Genomic DNA, 19,930 nt, shown 5'->3' on the forward strand with positions numbered 1-19,930 from the left:
GACCACCAGGTACTCACAGACACCCTACATCAGCGCACGGGGTTCAGCGACCTTGTCCTATGCTGGTTGAAGTCCTACCTCACCAACCGCCAGAAGTTTGTTCAGATGCACTCCTCTAGATCGCCAATGCTAGCCGTCACCTGTGGAGTCCTGCAGGGTTCTATCCGCTCCCCAGTGATCTTCAATCTATACATGGAGCCGCTGGGAGCCCTCCTAGCCACACACATCATCCACATCCACCAATACGCCAACGACACAGCTATACCTCAAGATCGACTCCATCAAGGACATCCATAGGTTCAAAACCTGCCTCTCACTGATCCAGTCTTGTATGACCAGTGCATATCTGAAGCTCAATCCCTCCAAGACCGAATTCCTACTCCTCACCAACACCACCAAACACCCAGACATAGCAAGACCAAGATAAAGAAAATAAAGGGATCAGCATATCCCCAGCACTTCCACGGCATACACTTGTAAACTAATCAATGCTTGCAAACCATTTCTTTCAACAGCAAGCTGTGCCACGATGGCTAGAGCATTCATCTTGTCCAAACTAGACTATTGCAACACTCTATACCTAGGGACAAGTAAATATAATGTAAAGAAAATTACAAACTTTGCAAAAGAACGCAATAAGAACAGCGTTAAACATCCCCAGAATGCAGCACATTTCAGCTGTCAGCTGCAACACCAAATGGCTCTCAGTTACAAACAGTATCAACTTCAAAACGTTAACCCTTACTCACAAATGCCTCTCAAACTCAGCACCTAAATACTTAGCAGACAAATTCTGAACAAAAAAAACATCTGTCTGACCCAGTAGAACACAACACTCACACTGCCTCAAAGTTCCGGGATACAAGTTACAAAAAGCAGCTTTCCAGTGCTCGCAGCTAAGCCTTGGAATTCCTTACCAGTCGAACTAAGATCAGAATGATCCTATTACGGCTTCAGAAAAGAGACCCACATGCGGCTCTTATTTCACGATATATAAGCTATGCCTTAGCTTGCCTTCCATGTAGATATATGCAATGTACCACAATAATGTAATGATGTTCATATGCCCTGCTGGTGAGTAACTGTATAGTAATGTTAACTATTTCCTATTGTTGATGCATCCTTCTCTCTGCCTATGCTTCTATTATCTAACTTTGCAATGCGCCCAGATACCCCAGGGTTTGGTGCGCTATATAAATAAACAAATAACCTTCACTCTTTCCATCTGAAGATGACCAGTAGCAGAGAGCACAATCAAATTCTTATGAAGCATGGTCCTGGCCCTTTTGCCATCATGAGTCTCACTACTCAAGATGCACATGGAGTTTTAAATTGGCATGTCTGGTTAAAGCGCATGGATGCCCACACAGTCAAACCACAGGCAGGCATCGTGGAAGGTTTCAAAAACCCACGAGCCATCGAGAGTTGCACAGGGCTACACAGACGAATTACGCTCCCACAAGAAAAAGAGTAAGATCATCTTCGTGCCGGATTCCTACCACTTCTAAGCGCTGTAGTGAAGTGAGAATACGCAATATAACAGCACTCCACTTAAAGCCCTTGAAAGAGTGAAGGGCTGAGTCAGCCCTGCCGGGATTTGAAACGGTGTACGACAAGCTGAACACAGATGTCTGTTGAGCACTTACCTCACTGAGCTATTTCCCTGTCCACCACTTGCAGACCTGTCCCCCGGGAGAAGCCTCTATGTGACCTAACGTAGCTCTGCGAACACAGCGGCCATGCACGAATGCTGCATGTAACATAACACAGCCAAGCAAAGACCGGGGCGGGCGTGGGTAGGCCCAAGCCATGCTGTTAGGCAGAGGCGTAGACAGGGTAGGGCATGAGCCGCTAAGGCCCACCCAAAATGCCAAAAGGCCCACTCAGCAGCGCTGTGTGGGCATTTACAGAATTTAATGTCACTGCGGTGGGCCCAACTACATTAGCTTCAGGCCTCACTCTTTAGAAAATCCTGGCTACACCTCTGCTGCTAGGGAAGAAGAGGCGAAACTAAAGTAGTCTTCATGTGAGCCACTTGAAATGGATCTGTCGGCTACTCCGCACTAGCTAAGCGCTAGAGGACAGTGTCCTCTAGGCGCATGATGACCAAGCGCTCCACGTCTTTGGACAACAGCTTCACAGTCCACGCCTTTGCTTTCGTCAAATGTCAACATCTGTTGCGCTACTCAACTTAGGGTGCCAAAGATTCAATTCCCAGAATGCATTTGTTAAACAGAAGCAGAGGGCTGACGTTCCAACATGAAACACTTTATTTAAAAATAAAACACACACAATATTAATCCTATCACTTTATGCAGACAGGCAGAGTGGAGGTCACAGGCGGGTCACTCTGGCTTGGAGTCAATGTCTGGAACTATTTAGCCGTGTGTTTGTTGATGTTTGGAGCAGGGCTTTAAGTGGATCATCTCCAGAAGGGTTTAGAAATTGCTCCCAGGCCAGGGCTCCTCAACTTGATTACTCTGCATTAAAGGTCAATGGAAGCAAGGCGAGTCCCAATGCTGCTATTCCCCAGCAGGGGTCGCTCTAATCTAAGCACGGGTGACAGTCAAGCCATCGTTTTGCTCTGACGGAAAATAGAATATGGAGAACACATGCTTTGATTTTTGCAACATGTTACAGGTAAGTCTTCTCATTAGCATGATTATAAAGTACAAACGAGCCATGAATTTTCTTCAGAAGATCTAAAAATTGGATCCTGGGTTGGCCTGTTTTGATTGGACTGGTATTTAAATTTCGGAATGTTGTCTGGACCGAGTGACCCAATCTCTGCATTTCAAACAATGCATTTCAGTCCTAGCGACCATCCTCAGGGACACATGTCAGCCTATGTAGGGACTTCCGTAGACAGGCTGTGTTGGTCTGTCAATTAGTGGTAGATGTCAATTCATAGCAGTCAAGAGACCTATTTCGACAGCCTCTCCTGTGGGATGCCTGGGGCTCCTATTGGGGTCTGCGTCTGGTGAAGTACATGAAATAATATCTAGCACTAATTGACAGACTAACTCTGAGGAATTCAACCATCCGCACAGGGAGAGTACGCTGGCCTGGACTTTTTTGATATATGAAAATAAATCTTATATAAAAGACACAAGTTATGTCACTAATAAAAACGGTAAATAAGAAGGAAAAAAACAGGAAATAACAACGAAAGTCAAATGTCTGGCCGTGTTACTGAACCAGTCACCAGATGAAAATGAATGGCTAGAACAAACAAAAATGTAAGCCTTATCTCTAGCTCGCCAGGGGCGAATTCTACACAATACATATGGAGCCGACTCATTGAAACCTATTATTTCCTTCAATAGGCAGAAAACTGTCCCAATTCTAACCTACGGTTGCGAGGCAATGTTCAATGCTCCAACTGATCTATGGCTCCATTTAGAAGGACTGATATAGCGGAAGATTTGACCTTTCCCTCCAACGTACCAAATGCCGAGAATAAGATACGAACTTGCTTTACAATCCCTCGAGTCCATTAAGAACTGGAAATTCCTAATGCTCTACAGAAAGACCTTAACTGAAGAGGACATTCCGGCAATCAACATCTTGCGCACAAAAGAAATCTCCTCAAAAGATCTTGTACTGAACATATGGAAAAAAACATGCCTTCAAATCATGGCGAATAAAGAAATATCTGAAGTGATGATATCGTATCGTCCGCAACAGATTCCAAAACAACGACTGGATCCAAACCATGGAAAAAAAGGCAAATTTCCAACTTGACATACACTGTGCAACAGATGTACGCCATTTAAACCAACTACCACAATATGTACAAAAATGTCCTGACAAATGGATAAGAGATACTTTTCTGCGACTACGACTCAACTTGTTACCAACCCATGAAGTACTGACAAAAACTAAACAACTACCGGAATCAATGGCATTTTGCAGATTCTGCCTAGACAAAGACACATTGGAGTCGATTGAGCGCATCATCATGACCTGCCTAGCCCTCATTGGAAAACGATCACTATTTAGAGATATGCTACCAGCTGTGAAAATAGAACTGGGGTCTAAGGAAGATTGGTCACGAATCCTAAGCGGAGATGACAACCCACTAACATTCAGAATTATCCAAATCTGGAGAATGATCATCGGAACAAGCCCCAAAGAAATGTGACACCAGGCCCTGGATATTCAACCGCTATGGATTAGGAGACTCAATTAGCACTAAGCTATACATTCTAATGAGACTGCTGTATAATAAAAAGTTTGTAACAAACTATATTATAAAAAAATATATATACATATAAAAATTAATGATGGGAGACCAACCTCTGAGAAACGAGTGCCGCCATTCCGTAACCATTTCATCTGCTTCCCGCACCAAACACAGTAACCTGTACTCTGGGAAGACACAGCATACAGGCGCCATCTTCCCCTGTCATATTCACATGGAATGTGACAGCCCTGGGTACAACAAAGCATTCCAAGAAGGAGGAGGGCACACCTTCCTCCAGCCATGAGCAGCCTAATTAAAATATGTTATTTGATTTGGGGTTTTGTTCTGAGTAAAGCTTCTTATGCCAGCGACCCCAATATACCACCTGTTGGTATGATGTCGCGTTGGTGTATTGGTTTAGGGAAGGCCCAGTACCCTCCTTCCCTTAGTTTCAGTGCAAAACAAAGTGGTGCACACCTAAACTGTGCCACCAGTTGTCCTGTTGTTTCCGTAAATAAATGACTTGTAGTCACTGTCATTGAAGTAAGCAGAGACATTTTTATCATTTACTCCATTGTCCCTTTAATTGTATTATTTTGTTTGTTAAACAAACAAACAAAATAAAATAAATAAAATGTCTCTGCTTACTTCAACGACAGTGACTACAAGTCATTTATTTACGGAAACAACAGGACAACTGGTGGCGCAGTTTAGGTGTGCACCACTTTGTTTTGCTCTAATTAAAATATGAAAGGCTCCATGGATCTGCATTCCTTTGTTGTTTGGCTGGTGGCAGTGCATACTAATGAGAGATAATTGAGGCAAGCTTGCCGAGTGGGCTTGGTTGCCGGAGAGACAACAGGAAGGCTGGACTAACACCCCTTTGGTGTGCAATGTGTCAACTGTTCCCCCCCTCTCTGTATGAAAGGCAGTGAAATGCATGTCTGGGTCCACTATTTAGCACAGGCAAACCCCTTTAGAGCTGACCCCTTTCAGAGGGGAGAAGCATGTGGTTTGGGGTAGACAACATACTTCAAGGGAAAACCTGCGCTTTAATCAAGAGTCAAAGAGGGCTCAGTTAACCAGAGAGACACTTTGATCTACAACAGAAAGGAAGATAGGGATATGTTGTCACCCCCTTGTCTGTCCTGTTGCAGAGCACTCTGGCCCTGACCTCATGCATAACAGAAGATTGTTGGTGGGGACCCGGGATTGGTTCATTAAGGCAGGCTTAGCCTACACCAATCACTGGGGCCCATTTGGCTTTAAAAGAGGGCTGAACCCCTCACTTAGCAGATCATCTGAAGACTTTGCAAGGAGTAATAAGGACTCATTTGGACCCGAGCTGAAGGTACAGGCTACCTTACATCTTCCGCCAGTTAAGGAAGGCAGGAGTTCCAAGAGGGAAGCAAGCCCCCTCCCCTCAACATATCCCAGGAAAAGATGGTAGATACCAGACCCAGACGGACCCGTCCAGCAGATCCAGAACGGTACCCAGCCAGCACACAGCGTGCCCCGCTAGGTTCCGACAGCAAGATTCCTAGGTGGGAAGTGCGGGAGAGTCTCTGGACAAGGCCGTTGCCTGCTAACACCCTCCTGAGCTTTGGGCCGTCCGCCTTGAAAGGACACAAGCCCTGAGAAGAAGCTAGGAGTGCCACACAAGCATCATCCATAAGACTGATTACTTTACCAACTACCCTCCTGCCAGTATCCAGAGTGTATCCCGTTACTTTGTGAAACTGTCTGTCCTCAGTGTTCCTTTACATTGTGAGTTGTAATTGTAGTGTGCTAGAACTGTCTGTTGTAGTAATAATAAAGTAGATATTTTTTATACAACCTTAACTGTACAGTCCCTTTTATCATTGGGTAATAATTGTATTTTCGCTGTGTTGCAACCAACCAACAATACATGACCTTGCAGAGATAAGCCTACGGTTCCTCCACGTTACCAAAATGGAGGACTTATAATTCACTTGTATTCCAATATTTTGGATCCCTTCTGGTAACCTAGAGACGTGGGGTCGATTGAATGTTTAGAAACAGATATTAATCCCTGGACCACTGGTGTCCCGGAACTTGATTCGTCCCATGAAATCTCTCAATTAAGGTGCCACTTGCTTGTAAATTATCAACGGGGATGTAGCTTTCTTTTGTTACTCACAGTTGTGACAGGGTCAGGAAGGGGGCAGGAGGCCCCTCAGAGCCTGGGGTAAGAGACCTACAACAGCAAATGCCAGAGCCTGTCCTACACCTAGACGTGGGGGGAGGAAGTTGAGGGATCCAGTCCCAGAACCCCGTTCCCCACCTAAACGTGCCTTGAATATGTTCACGAATTCCAGTTCTGATCAGCCTCAGTCCGGTCCCGCATTCTGTTTCTTTTCAGAAGTCCCAGGACCAAAATGCAAGGCCCAATTGAACAACTCCAGCGGGCCGCCAAAAAAGAAAAACACCTCCCACCAGGTGAGCTGTAACAGTCCACACTGTCTAATAAAGAAGAGGGGCAGTACCCGTATTTAGAAGCCAGTGGCACGCCGGCCCCACATGCAGCAGGGACCCTGTGAAAGTCTGTAGAAAAGGTTGTGGATCAGAAGGGGGCGGGAACTCATCACCAGGGGAAAAGAAGGCAACAGGTTGGGCCTCAGAGTCAGGTGGAACACACAACCAATGGGGGAGGGCGAGAAATACTCAGAAGACACTGGTATAAAAGGCGTGTGGGGGATGCAGAGTGTGTGGGGTGCTTGGGTGAGGCCAGGAGGCATGAAGGTGGACAGCGAGACCAAGAGGAGGGTGGAGGGGAGGTGGAGGGGGGCACCAAGGAGTCTGTGGAGCAGCTGGATGCTGGTGAGGTCATGTGTGATAGCGAGTGGGGTATAGTGGAAAGAGCGTAGCTGCAATGGTTTGAGGACCTGTGAGAGTGAATGGTAGTGGAATGAGAGGGGGTTTGGAAGAGAGCGGAGCGGGATAGTGCGAGTGAGAATAGCAGGAAATGGGGATATTTTGAGGGAGTAAGTGCTAGAGGTAGGTGGGAGGGAAGTATTAGAAGATGAGAGAGGGAGAACAGCATAGAGAAAGAAAAGAGAGAAAGAAAAAGGAAGGAAGGAAGGAAGGAAGGAAGGAAGGAAGGAAGGAAGGAAGGAAGGAAGGAAGGAAGGAAGGAAGGAAGGAAGGAAGGAAGGAAGGAAGGAAGGAAGGAAGGAAGGAAGGAAGGAAGGAAGGAAGGAAGGAAGGAAGGAAGGAAGGAAGGAAGGAAGGAAGGAAGGGAGGGAGGGAGGGAGGGAGGGAGGGAGGGAAGGAAGGAGGGAGGGAGACACCCCTCCCCCGGTCAGAGGAAAACATGTCGGCGGAGCAGAAAGAGAGAGAACAGCCACCCAGAGGAGATGCCAGGAACTGGTGAGTGAAAAGAGAAGAGCACTCAAACCGGGGTGCTCTTGGGAAGCCAAAATAGATGCAGAATAAATGAAGTATGTGCAAGATGCAATAAACCCAAGGCAACGGGTTGTAAGGACGAGACAAAGTGTGAGCAGAAAAGTAAAAGATCCAAACAAGTGAATACCGAATTAAAGGAAGGCTTTTGGCAAAGCTATGAACAGATGATATGTTTGTGTGAAATGCACTTAGCGTATATATTTGCAATTGTATTATATTTATTTGTAGCGTGCACCAGGCCCATAGGCATCCGGGCGTGAAAACTTAATAGACATAGTTGCAGAAATATACAACATATACAAGATATACAACAGAGCGTAAATTTACGGTAGAGTACAGGATTGTATATATAAAGTATATTATAATAGACTTAACTACAGAAATAAACAGAATATAAAACCAAGCGTAAACTTACAGAGAAGCACAGAAATATACAGCAGAAAGTAGACTTGCTCAAGCTGAGCGTTGCGTCAGATACATACATTAGTGAGTGGATTGGATAGTAGTGTTACACAGTCAATCAGACTAGGCAGTTTGTCAAAGGAACATAAGTTGAGCAGGCAAAATTTAATTAGGGGCAGATAACTCTAAATGATTGCTACAGGCAGAAGGCTGAATCAGATTTGAGCGAGGAGCCATGATTTTGTTTTCTGTTTGAAGCATTGAATGAGGGCTCAGATCTAATAGTGGACGGAAGAGTGTTGCAGTGCACTATATATGGAATATATATGGAAAGCAAAGCACGAATGGTATGAAATACAGTGGAAAGCAAGTTTGGAATATTGATGCAAAGTATGAAAGCTATGAAAGCAATATGGGGAAGGAACAAGGGCACCACAAAGTGAACTGTATGCAAAAACACAGTGCGGCAAAGTCAAGACACTGGCAAAGGAAATAACACATTGTGGTAAAGCCAAAAGGCTGCAAGGAAATGCCAAGCGAGTGTGAATTATAACACAGGTACAGAATAACCTGTGTGGGCTAGAAAGCCTACGGTTCCAGGTTGCGTGACCTGAAATGGGTGAACCGCGTGGGGTACCCTATTTGTGAAAGCCAAAAGAGATTGCTGGAGTGAAGCAGAGGAAAGCAATCTGAATGAACTGTCATGATACAAAAATGAGGGTGAAGTTGACCTGCAACAGTTTTTGAATATTGAGAGATTGAGACTCAGTACAAGTTAAAGTCTTGGAGAAGGGAACCCCGAGACGTTGTGGAACTGTCTTGAACTTGGGGCAGGGGAGCTGAAAGTATGCCAGGAGCTGGCAGAAGCTCAGGACTTTGTTTGGAACACCATTTCATTTGTTACCAACATCCCTGCACATTGTTTAGCTTTAGTTGTGAGGACATCCTGACATTTGAGTGAATAAACCATTTTTGTTTGAACTTTGAATCTTTTGCCTGTGTCTTGCTTCATGATGCCTTTACAGAACCCTCTCATGTAATTGATCTGGTTTTGCTACCAAAACCAGGAATCAAACCGAGGACCCGCTAGACCACTGAAACGTCTGATAAGAATCCTTGTGAATATGCCTGTTAATATTGCACTCAGCTGAAAATATTTAAGTACAACTTTGTACGTATAAAAGATGTGCACGTTTTATAACTTCCTTGCAAAATTATAGGAAACGCTCCTCGTTTGTTCGTAATAATGTATTAATAATACATTAGCCGGTCAAGTGGCACAGCGAGTAGAGCGCTTGCTTTGACACCCGTGCAGAGCCTGTTAACGCAGGTTCGAATCCCGGCGGGGCCAAACTCAGCCTTTCATCCTTCCGAGGTCGATAAATGAGCACCACACACCGTGGGTAATAATAAGCAGCGCTCGGATACCTGAGGGTTTGTAGCGCTATATAAAAGCCTAATTATTATTATTTTTTATTTCTCCCAGATGAGATCCATCTCCTGAGTAATAGGCTACTTCTCATCAGCCACCGGCTGTCCCGTCCCACTGTCCTCTCTCATCACCCCTCTCTGTCACTGGTGGTATCTCACAGTTGGTAAGTCCCATTTCCAGCACTGAGCAACAGAGAGAGAAAGAGTCAATGAGTCTGACGAAAATGGTTCCATGTGATATTGTCCTCGCAAAAATGTCGGCATGCAAATAATTAGCCGAAAAATTGCTTTTTTATGCAGAGACATTATTACATGGACCATGCGGGGGACACCCCCACAACACCCTTTTTTTCCTTCAAGGGGGGCAGGGGACACCCCCACTGCCCCTGTCCCTATATATATGGTCACTTATATATTGTCGCCAAAAACGTTTCCCAGCGACATTATGTACGATGACTATATGCATAGGGACATTATTACCAGATCCCAGGAAAATACAGGCACTACTCATTTGGAAAGTAATCATTTGTAGAACGCGAGGGTAGGGCACTCCAGAGGAAGTCCTGGAGCGATTAGGATAGGGAAGGCCTTGGCCTTTTGGGTCCTCCCACGATGGAGTGGCTACTCTAGACAGTAGGAGTTACCGATCACTAGTGTTCAAGCCAACTCTGGGTGTTAGGGAGGTCTGAGCTAGGGTAGAGGGTGCAGGGAGACAAGCTAGAAGAAACCCTGAGTTTACCCGACAGTCAATGCCACAACTAACAACAACCCATGAACCTTCAATCGGAGTTGCGATTTTCTTGAGGCCATATGAGACGGTGTCCAGTCATTTGGTCGTGGAAAAACTGGTCGAATGACATTTGGTCGACGCAATTTGGTCGAAAACCAAATGGTCGAATTTTTTTTTTTTTATTATATATTTATTTTTCGGGTTTTCGTTTTTAAAAAAAAGGGTTTTTTTAGAAAAAAAATGGGGTTGGGGGGGGGGCCCCCCCAACAAAAAAAAAAAAAAAAAAGTGAAAAAAAAAAAAAAAATTCGACCATTTGGTTTTCGACCAAATTGGTTCGACCATTTGTCTGGTCGACCAATTTTTTTCGACCAAATGTCTGGCAACCATATGAGACGCACGACGCTGTTCACCTACAGGGCTTTGGGTCCATACCAATGGGAACAGGCGCTATAGAAATGCCACATTTCGCGTCAAGCAACATAGTACTACCCCAAGGAATTACACGTTTTTCGGCTGGGATGTGAGCTTTGGCTATCCAGGAAAGATTTTAAAAATGACCAGGAAAGATTTTATAAAATTACCTTGGCGAATTAATGGCAGTATATTAACAAAAGATCAAAAAGTATTGTCAGAATCAAGTTAAAAACATATAGGTAAAAATAGGTTTCGGGACAGCAGCCTTAACTTGCTCCACCTGAAGCAACACGTGACCACAAAGCGGTTGCGATGAGAGCACAGTGCCCTGAAGGTTTTCACCACAGTCGAGGTATCCCAATAAAACTCCCGGCAAACCATAGTGAGCTGGGAGGGCCATCTTTCCCCGTCCTGCACCGAGTCGCTATTCCTAACACATCAGCGCCTGTTGACTTTCGGAAGTTGTAATGTCATGTCACATCCTCACGCTAGGATTGGCCTAGAAAGGATAATGTCGGCTGGGGGAGGCCACGGAAACCCAAGGGGCCCACAATGTTACAACCAGCAAAGTACAGCCAAGCCGCACTGAGGCGCCTCGGCTCATCCCGTCTCCAGAGCACACACAGCCACCACCGGGAAATATCAGATGGGATTGGAGTTTATTTCCGGATCCAAACGAGCTCAATGCACCTGGAGACGGCTGATTAGAGGGATACCCATAGCAGAATAAAGAGAGATTATGAACCCAAGTCTGGAATTAAATGGAAAAAGTGCAGTTTGAACAAGGGCCAATCCGCAGACAGAAAGTTGTGTACACCAGTGCCTCTGCACTGGCCGTTTGCACTACATCAAAGCGTGGGGCGTTCTGGGGAGTGGTAACCACATCTCTGATCCAAAAGGGGTGAGCTCTGGGGTGCAAATCCCCACCAACTCTTACCTCTGGCTTGCCCTTTCGCAGGCACTTGCATGCATTTTATCTCCCAAAAGAGCAGCAACCATGCAAAGCACAAGCATTTCCATTATTGATTTCGGCCCCTTTGATAGGGCCGGAAATGTAAACCATGCATTGCAAATGATGGGGTCTTTAAGATTCAATTTCTTGCCATGCTCACTCCTCACCCACGTGGGGGTGGGGTGCCAAATCCAGCCTCCAGCTACGTGAGTGTCGGTGCCCAACGCGCAACGATCCCACGCTTTTGTGTAGGCATGGGAAGGACAGTTTCCAGGCACTGCCATAGTAGTATTAACTGGCCATTGATGGCAGCAGGGGCAAAATGGTTCGTAACCTGGGCATCTAATAGCCGCGCCTGGCAGATCAAGGCATACATTAGTTTTCACAAACTGATTAGCAGAATGTTCTTATTTAAATATTCTTGATCAGCAAAGTAACCCATTTGATTAGTGATATTGTACTAATATTTTTAATGTCACAAGAAGTTATTTGTACCCAATACATAAAATAAGCATCAATACAGCATTCGTGTCTACCGCTGAAGTAAGAGGAGTCAGGCCTTGCACTTTAAAAAACATTCTGCTTGTCCTGCGGGTCGAGTAATTTAGTTTAGCATATCGGCCCAAGAGCAATGCACTCGAGCCATGGCAACGGATGACAACACATGTAAACATACTTTCTGCATAATGGTGCATGTCACACCAAGCCCCCTTCATGGTTGGCACACTGCTGCCATCCAGCGGCCAGCGATGCACAGTGCAGTTTTATTTGACATTTACTGCAAAGTAAATGTTACATACAAGTTTCAAACATCACCAGGGTCAGACTGGGACAGGAAATAGGCCCGGACACCCAAAAAAGGTGGCCCACCCCTCGCCTCACGACCCTGGACCTCTAATGACATCACCGGAAGTGATGCCATTTGACCCCCAACCCAAAGTGAAATTCCGGGAAGCAATGAAAAACAACCTTTCACCCCTTGACAAAACAGGAAGTGGCATCAAATAGCATTGCCCCTAAGTACACTATGAAAAATATGGCTATGATTTCACTAACGTGATCTACATTTCATACAAGAATGTATCACCATATGTATCATTAATATCTGTGTGTATAGATCCATATTGCACGTTGCAGATTTTTTTTTGTATTTTTTTTAATTGGTACATTTTTGTTTTTTCAAAACCGGCCCAGGAGTGGCCAGAAACCGGCCCCACTCCCTAGGGATGATTTCAGCCCGCCCACAGGCCGAAAGGCTGAGGGGCCAATCAGAACCTGAACATCGCCGCCAAATGATACTCGCGCTTTATTAAATCTACTCGACTAGGCGAGTAGACTTTGTGAGCCCTGGGTGAGTGGCTGTAAAATGTAAAAGGCTAGCTGCATGAATGGGCACAATGAATAGGTACCATAAAAAGGCTCTGAAACCAGTTACGCCATCTCTCTCCCGCAGGTGCTAATATATAATGCAATCATAGAGCAAAGCGAGCTCATGAGGCGAAGTGTATAGCAAGGCAGTAGATCTGTAGATTTACAGACTAGAGTGAACCGTTGATAACTACTTTGCGTAAACATCTTGCTACCTTTGTGTATTCATTGTGCAAGAGGAACCAAAGTAAGAGACTAAGCAGAGTAGATGCCGTAGTAGGCAGAGTATTGGGCAAACAACCTGAATTATACAGGTTTACTGCCCTCTCATTTTCAGGGTATCTGGTTTAAAGCAACAGGATGATAAGATAGAATGTTAAAAGGTGTAGGGATTAGCTCCTGGGTTGAGCGCCTGTTGCACAGATGTATGCTCACGCCCCCATTGCCAGATAATATTCCATCACATGTTCTTACCCTCCGAAAACTACTCATGTGTTACCCGTCTACTGCACTCTTATAGCGACCCGTCCGCCTCCCTACCCTTTAGACACACCAATCCAGAATGGCGACCTTAGTGCCACAGTTCAACATGAAATGCCATGACATTGCAGGAGCAAATGTGCCTTTTCCTGCTAGGCCACCAGTCTCTTGAACACGTAACCAACGCAGGTAGAATGGATGGAACTGGACCCCTCAATTCCACATTTTCATAACAAGACCACCCTACTTTTCAAAGAACATCTCACCACTCGCTCCCCACCACACTATTTCTCCCAGGGGTCAAGTCCTAAATAAAACTCATTAACATACCAATTGAATGTGGCACACCAGAAATTAGCATATCTAGGTTCCCTCTGAAAAAGTGGGGGGCCTGCGTCCACCTGCATATACTCTTGACTTCAGCCCTAATTTACCCCCTTACCCTACCAGCAGCCTACCTATGGCCCCCCTGGATGCATCTCTTACGTACAATGCTGCGTTGCTTCCCAGGTAGGTTGGCACTTGATAAATCAGATGGCTACCAACTGTCCCGGCCTCAGGAACGCACACCGCGTCATTCCATGCTACACACCGACAGGTGACCCCCATTCTGCAGCCGCTTCCCCCTTACACCCTGTGACTCGGTCAGTCAGAATCCTTCCTCCTTCCTATTCACTCTGCTCTTCGTTTAGATTGCAAGTGGTATCCATCGATCCCCAGAACACGCCTGCGGTAAATCTGGTGGCTCATGCATTATTGATCCCTTCCTTTGAAAGATTGAATGGGACGCGTTAGAGTTTAGTGCGACAGCGCAGGCTGAGATTCAAACTGGATTTTCAAGGCGAAACGCAGCACATTCTTGCAAGCTAAATCCCCTTTCTAATTGTATGTTGTATGCATTTTTACTCTGGACTCCTTCTCCACCCCATTGCCAATCACACACCTTCCTTCCCCATGCTCGAAATGTAGCCTGTAACCCAACCTGCTTGCCCCTAATCTGACTGCCCTGGATGACAGTGACGAAGAGTGAGACAGCAGAATTAGTAGTTTCCAACCTGTGGATCCAGACGTTTTCATCTATAATTCCCATCAACCCTACCCAACATAGTCGTTGGTTAGGAATCATGGGGCCTCATTAGGAGTGTGGCGGTCTGGAAACAAGGGTGCCAGTAACGTCACCGGCACCCTTGTTTTCAGACCGCCACACTACGAGTTTGCCTGCTGGGGCCGCTGTGTCAGCAGGTCTGACCCTACCGGGCGCAGCGGCCCCAGTAGACAGACTCATCACGGAAGCATAGGCACCGTTAGTAATGGTTCCAATGCTTCCGTTAACCCATTCCCGTGGAGTCCTACGAGACTCCACAGGAATTAACATTTTAGTTCCAGTGGAACTAAAATGTTTTTAATTAAGAATCCTCTCCCATCATCGAAGATGTTATCACCACCCTCTGTCTCCAACAGACGATATGCCTACTGTAGCGTTTCATGTGATCACGTTACTTCTCCTCAGGGGGGGAGCCCTTCCATGTGAGTCTAGGGAGGTGAGGCCACTACACAATATTCCCCCTAGGGGTGGTGGAAAATGGGACCTCACAGGGAGAGACTCCCCTCCTGTGGACAAAGACTCCAGTTCCATGATGGAACTCCCTCTTGCCTTTGAAACCATGAAACCTTTAACATCTGTTGAAACTGAAGCTGACACTATTACTATGTGTTATTGTAGTACTCCCTCTCTTCTTCCTGTAAAACAAGATTTTCTTAAGATGAACATCCACTCATCATGGAACTTATCATAAAAGTACTGAGAAGAAGAAGCAGCTCCAGGGAGTTATGCAAAACTCTTCCTTAACACATATAGAAGGTACTGAGAAGAGGTGGCCCCGAGGAGGCAAGAAGATTGCATAATTGAAGCAGAAGATGCACTTCAGTGTTCTGCTGAAGATGACTCAGCAATACAGCATTAAAAGTAAAGATGGACCTTATAATAAGAAGAGCAGCAAGGGATAGGTCTGCCAACCGTGGGTGTTTCAAACTGGGAGAGGAGACCACTGGCAGCAAGAGGATTAGGAAGCAAGAGGAAGACTGCCTGTGGGAGGATGCTGGTAGCAGACCGCAGCTGTCCTCAGGAGGCTGACGGAGGACAGGCCTAAGAGGAAGCAGGTGTGAAACCTGGCAGATCCAGGCAGTTCATACCAGGGTAGAAGACTGCACGCTCAAGGAAGCAGTCTTGCATTCTTGAGGCCGGTGTCTGTAGAATGCAAGAGTTCTCCACAGGCTGAAGCCAGGAAAGCCAGAGTGGAAGCTGGAAACCAGGCGACGGTGGCGTGACATCGAGGAGGTGGACCATGTGGTCCCTTAACTGTGCTGGAACTGCCTCACCGGGAGATCCGGAGAGCCAGAGAGGAGTCATGGAGAGTGGAGCGAGAAGCCAGGGAAGCATTCACTGGGAACGCCAAGACACAAGACCCCAGGAAGAACCAGTGATGTGCCCCGACCAACACACAGGTAACAGGAGCTACGGGAGACCCAGTAGGGAATTGGGGGAAGGTGAACAAGGCCTTAAGAGTAATCTCCATCATCTCAGTAATTGCATCATGAGCAACAGAAGTGAACTAGCCTCGGGAGTAATCTCCCTCGTCGCTGTAGTTGTATACTGAGTAACCACAGAAAACAAGGCCTTGGGAGTAATCTCCCTCGTCTCAGTAACTGCATCAAGAGCAACACGAGTGAACAAGACATTGCCAGTGATATCCTTAATTTCAGTAACTGTATCAAGTGTACCAAGAACGTGAAGTGGGAAGACCACATCAAGAGTGATCATGCTCCTCTCAGTTGTTGGGCCAAAGAGACTAAAGATAAAGAAGATCTTGGAATCCACCAAAGAGGCATTGAACTGCAAGTGTGTGAGGGAAAGCATCTCCCTTACTCAAATGTTAAAAAGAACCTAGAACAAGTTGGAAGTAGTATCCTTTGGCAGGATTGTGCAATATTCATACAAGCCCAGAGAGAAGCTTGGAAGGAGTCTCAAGGACTTATAATAACTTTCAGGAAGGGAACCGAGAAACTGGAGAAGGGAGCCATGCACCAGGTTCTTACCAGGGTTGTTGAATCAGAAGTTAAAGTAAAAGGTTAAGTCACAGCCTGGAGTCTAACCCAACCAAAGAGGAGAAAAGGTAATTCTCTTATACCAGAGATTGTTGTGCTGAAACAGAACTTTTAATAAAAGAACTATCAGCCAGAAGCCAACATACTGAACTTGTTAAACCAGGAGAAGGTGAACTATTGAGAAAGACTGCCCCAAGGGCTAGGGTGACCAGACATACCGGTTTTCTCGGGACAGGCTGGGGAAATCGCCCTCTATCCCGAGGCCCAGAGAGTTTTTTAAATTACATGAACCCCATCCCGGGATTGGATGGGCGGGTGGCTGTGGTCCCGCTTTTTTTTGCCGGAACCGATTCAGAAATCCCGATATTGGGGGGCTGGCATGACTAACTTTGCGTGAAGGATTTTCACGCCCCAACTCCTCCCCAGTCGCCTCCCTGGTCACTCTCCTTCAATGAGAGGAGTGTGCCTGGAACACACACCCCTGCAGCAGGCTGGTGAAATAGAAGTAGGACTACAGATTTATCAGAGTACTTTAGTACTACTTCTGTCAATGGCTTGGCCCCCCTTTAAAAAAAAAAATCTGGTCACCCTACCAAGGGCTGATTCCCATTGAACCAGGAGACGGGAGTCATTCTCCTGATGCTGTATTACATGTATGTTGTTGGTTTAGTGGCAGACGTTGAGGAGGCTAGTTCGGTCAGAGGACAGGCATATTCAGTTGGACATCCACCCTGATGACTAGCAGCCCAGTTATTTTTAGTTAGGGAAAACTCTTAAGAGATATGGAGAGGTAGGTATTTTATTCATTACTTTGAATAAAACATACGTTAACATGCCGCCCCTTTGTCTGACTCCTTCCTCCAGCACACCACACTACTCAGAAAGACCTCTTCCAATAAGCCCCAAAATGCTGTCCTCCTATTTCCAACCAGTTCCATCGGTGTACTCTTTCCCCTAGTTTGTAGGCTGTGCAGAGCAGAGACCACCACCCCCTATGTAGTTGGGTTTGACATCCAATCATCTTAAACGTAACCTTTTGATAATGATGAGAATGCAATAAATAGTACTTTTTCAATCAATTGTGAAGAACATAGTACTCATTCAGCGCTTTTTTGGATTAAGTCAATCTTTTCATAACACGCTTAACACTGGAGACCAGTCTATAAGCGTCGGCCTGGGATTCTAACCGGTGTTGCTCTGCGTTGTCTTGCTTCCAAGACAAACGCATTGCACCGAGTTATCCTCTCATCCCAGATGAAAATAATGGACACGAATAACAAACATTAGGTACTCCGAGGATACAAGCCCTACGGTTATCCCAGATAAAGGCGTCAAGTGGGATTCTCCCCATTGCCAGACTGTTTAAGAATGACGTGCGACAACTGGCTATGTTCATCCAACAGAACCCCTCCAAATGCAGAGGTGCAATGAATGCACAAGGACCCACCATGAAGATGAGTGTCGCCTCATTACTCTACGACGCTGCCTTCCTTATATAGGTGTGTATGTACCACTGTAACCAGGTTTGAATAACCTCTGCTCACATGTTTTCGCTTTAGTCAAGCGTACTCAAGTTCTCTGTAACCAAACGAACTATGTACACCTTATATGTATGTATGTACCACTGTAACTTATCTACCTCTGTAACCGCGATGCCCGCGGGCTGTTGGGCGCTATACAAATGCAAAAATAAATAAATGATGCTGAGAAACACTGTGGTAAGAGCACGGGCCACCACTAGCAAGCTCTCTTACAGCATCCAGGACATACACCTGGCCCAGGTGCGCTATTCCCAGAGGAACGAGCCAACATGTCCAGCGATTGCCTTGAGGAAGTTATTGATGGAGCCAGGACCCATGCTCTCAAGCAAAATATTTGCCCAATACATGTTCACACAGGTTCTACAAAACATTGGTAAACGCTGCCCCGCCCTGCATTTACATATCGCACTCGACGCGTGCGCCACATTGCAAAAATACAGGACTTCGCTTCGATTCAATCAGACTTCCACATGGCCCATACATGATAATCTATGCCCAGGCAAGTAAACCTGGGCATAGGTTTACAGACAGCATAATTTACAGAGAGCGAAACCTCGAAATAACTCGCCTGGCAGAAGGTATGTCACGGTGTTCCGCGCGTAGGCACCCACACGTCGCCACTCGCTTATTCCCATGAATCTACTATGCCAGTTTCCACCAGGTCCTGAATTCCTTGATCAGACTCAGCATTTTATCCCAAATAAAATGATTTGCACCCATGGGCGTAATTTTAGGGGGGGACGGGGGTGTTTGTCCCCCCCGAACTTTCATGGCACACCATTTTGTCCCCATTCATTTGGCTGGGGCACCTTTTAAACAGATGTCAGCCCCCCCCCCCCAACTTTTTCTGAAAAGTTACTCCACTGTTTGCACCACCTGCCAGAACACAAAGGGAGCTGGCCAACCTGGTAACCTGTGCCGGGTCTCCAGCCGGACTCCAAGCAGATCAGACCAGGGGCAGATGTCCGAGGTCAGCAACATACCTATTCACAAAGGGAGGGGCAGAGGGGATCCCACAGAGGAATGGAAGACATTTCAGTACAAACATATACTTCGCAGCTGTGTTTATGAAGGTTTTCGGAGTCCTTCAGCAGGGTGAAATTCCAAATCCAACAGCTGCACCAAAAGGGGCCAGCAGACAAACCCAAAGGCGAGCTCGAGGCCCATGCACGTGCTGCCCAGTCACAAAAACTAGGAGGCAGCAGCCTGGCTTGAGAGAGAAGCAAAGGGTGATCTTGGTCGAACAAAGGACCGAATTCACAAATTTTGTGGATCCGAGTTATAAAACTTTCTAAATGCGCCAAACCAAAGCAAACACTTGGGGAAATGACAGGCCTAGGGAAGAAGGCGGACATTTGGGTGAAATGTGAGGATTGCACCCAGATGACTTCTCTCAATCACTAGACTCTATCCCAAGCAGAACTGTAAGATCCATGTTTTAATGGTGAAAAACTTCTTAACCTAATACAACTACTTCTGCTGAACACAGACTCTCGGATAATTCCTTCAAAGATGTTTTTCGCTCAAGGTGCATCTCTAATCACTTCCCAGAATGCCACCATTTCTTCCCCATCAGCCAGCGACATTCAGCAACCCATTTGTATGTATTTTCCTCTTTCACAGCCATGAAATTCCCATGGCACCTCATATGTATTTTCCACTTTCACCGCCATGAAATTCCCATGGCACCTCAAATGCCCCATCTAAAAAACAAGAACGGCGGCATTCGTTGGGCACAAACAGTGCTGCTCCGCCATGCTGGCCTTTCCAGACTAGCCAAGGCAGGGAGTTGATTTTCACCTGCTTCTCCATGAGCCACTGGAACCCAGTGAAATGTCTATGGTATATAGCATGATCCTAGCTAGGGAGCACAGAACAATGCACATGTAATGTG

General features: G+C 46.1%; 1 protein-coding gene across 3 annotated transcripts in view; it reads right to left on the reverse strand.

Moving 5' to 3' along the window:
- Positions 1 to 19,930, reverse strand: part of SRGAP1 (SLIT-ROBO Rho GTPase activating protein 1) — a 640,444-nt gene that overhangs the window by 604,095 nt on the left and 16,419 nt on the right. The gene's annotated exons all lie outside the window — the stretch shown is intronic.

Source organism: Ambystoma mexicanum, chromosome 12 (genome assembly GCF_040938575.1).
Source record: "Ambystoma mexicanum isolate Mex_15411 chromosome 12, UKY_AmexF1_1, whole genome shotgun sequence".
NCBI classification, from domain to species: domain Eukaryota; kingdom Metazoa; phylum Chordata; class Amphibia; order Caudata; family Ambystomatidae; genus Ambystoma; species Ambystoma mexicanum.